The 2,463-nt window shown below is 37.7% G+C and overlaps 1 protein-coding gene across 1 annotated transcript in view; it reads right to left on the bottom strand.

Annotated features, from left to right (window-relative positions):
• The window catches only part of Lrriq1 (leucine rich repeats and IQ motif containing 1), a 209,969-nt gene that overhangs the window by 72,088 nt on the left and 135,418 nt on the right, over positions 1–2,463 (bottom strand). The gene's annotated exons all lie outside the window — the stretch shown is intronic.

Below are 2,463 nucleotides of genomic sequence, written 5' to 3'. Positions count from 1 at the left end.
ATTAATACAGTTATAGGATATTGAATTCAGTATAAGCCCTGTAAAAAGATAAAATTGAATGAGGTTTTAACCTTTAAAAAAGATCTCCATTCTTTATTAAAATACATTGTTTTATATAGAAAAACTCATTTTTAATGCAACTAACAGATATTTGCGCATGTGTCTTTAATCTCTATGTATCTGATTATTACTAGTCACAGTTGGTTACACTCGGAGACTTAGTCCCTGAGTATGGATATAAAGTCATCAGGTAGATTTCACTGGTAATGTTTATCAGCTCTATTTAACATGAAGTAAATTTTTATGCTTCCTCCTCAAATATCTTTTTTTAATGTATTGATTTTTTTGTGTGTATATCACACAGAACATCCCAGCTCCAAATTTTTAGATGTGAGTATATATCCTGATGTAACAATAGGATCCAGTAAAATGGAAAGGAACCATGCAGGGAGAGGAAAAGAAGGAACTCAAGAGAGGGACACTGCAGGAGACAGGTGTTAACAAGTTGGAAATGGTTAAAATTAAAGTATTTTAACTGGAGGGGAAGGAGAGAGGTCTATTCAAGGGGAGAGAGAGGAAAGGAAAAAAAATAATGCTTAGGAGGTCTGAACAGCCAAATGGAAATGTATCATTTAATAAACTTATTGAAAAATATAATATACTATAAATGTGAGTTTCTGATGTATAGCAAAAATCACAGTGCCAAGCAAGGGAAGCCTCCTTTCAATTTATTGGTCATAGCAGTCCAAGAGACTAAATAATGCAAGCTGTTGCCACAACCCTTCATTGACTCCCAGACCTTGAAGGTAAAACCCTATTATTGAAGACACTACTTAAGTCAGACACAGGACATGGAGCAATTGAACTGGAACTGACCTGGAAGCCTCCTTCTTGAAGACTAGATCTCATAGTATCAGAAGATACTGTGAAATTTGCCAAGGGAGAAAACCAGTCAATGGTCCTGCCCAATTGCAAAGTCTATGAAACACAATAATGAACAGCCCAAAATGTTATCTCTATTGGCACTTTGTTTCTGGGTGGTAATCAACAGGTGTCTAACCAGAATTAAGGCCCTCACAATGGAAGGGAAATCATGCATGTCCTGTAAACCAAGTGTTAGGGTATCAATAAGCCCCATAAATTGAACTGGTCTAGACTATAAAAAATTGTCTAGTCTATTTGTTGGAGGACCTACTTTTCCAGTTTCACTGGTCAATTGCCTGGTGATAGAACCACTCCCAGGAAGGCAGGTTCACCTTAAGTTATGCTAAATAGATGGGGGGAATACCTGGTGTGTTAATAAGGTAGTGAATATTTCCTGTCTGGAACTAGCTTAGATCCCCACAGAACTTCCAGACTCAGGGAGAGTCATGTAGGTCTCAGTAAGTCTGTTCACTTTCCTGAACTCTGCAGGAAAGCATAATTTCTCCTTTTCTTCTTCATGCCTTTCTTATTAAACATGCTTTCTCTAAGGCTTTGGGCTGCCCCTAACATCTTGTTTCTTCACTTTTTCTCTAAAGCTTCCTTCTCCCAGCCATATGTCTGTGAGTTAGCCATGTGTCTGACCTCCATGCAGGCTCTAACCCTGCATGGCTTCATGATTTCTTTACTTCTTCCCACTGTTCACCTCCTCAAGGCAGCTGCAAAGATGATCAGTTCAACTGCCCTGAGGATTCTTCTTTAAGGTTCTAATAAAATTGTAAAAGCTTCCGTTTGGGTCCATTCTTAAATTCTTTCATGAATGAGACTAAGAAACCTCTAGTGGACCCTCTTCCTCCCTATTTCACAAGTACACATGATTGAAAAGGTCATAGATCCTAAAAGGAAAACCTACTTCTATAGCTTTCCTAGACCAACATAATTTCTTACTATATTATAAATACATATCTTCATATTTACAGACATGTGTGCCTCTTACCACTGTTCAAAGAAGCTTCTTTATGCGAAAGGTGGAGACTATTACAAAGTTTCACAATTGGTCAAATAAAGATTACAGGAAACTGTCAGATGCCTAGCTCTAAGTGCCACACCTACAGTGCAACCTCTACATTTAAGGTGCAGGGAACATCATGTTCAGAAGTGGTGATAAAAATGTAAAAGCCAGAGGGACAAGACACCTGCTGCTAGGTAACACATTGCAGACATGATAAGGAAGCTGACCAATGAAATCCCCACAGTACATTAGTCTAACAGAATCTAAAAAATGATAAAACCAATTTACATGGCAAGGTGAATGAGGGAAATTTCATGGGTTCCCACCACAAGATGAAGAGCTACAGGCAATTAATAGATGCTGAGGGAGGGAAAATAATTTTTTTCTTAGATTAGATAACCTTGATGTTATTTAATTGCAAATGGGCAGCCCTAAACACAGGTACACAGGAGCACCACTAAATGGATTCAATGTATTACACCTATCTATCTATCTATCTATCTATCTATCTATCTATCTATCTATCTATC

This window comes from Nannospalax galili, unplaced genomic scaffold, assembly GCF_000622305.1.
Source record: "Nannospalax galili isolate Female #2095 unplaced genomic scaffold, S.galili_v1.0 scaffold1131, whole genome shotgun sequence".
Taxonomy (NCBI): Eukaryota; Metazoa; Chordata; class Mammalia; order Rodentia; family Spalacidae; genus Nannospalax; species Nannospalax galili.
The sequence above is the reverse complement of the archived record's forward strand: the minus strand, read 5'-3'. Positions and strand labels throughout refer to the sequence as shown.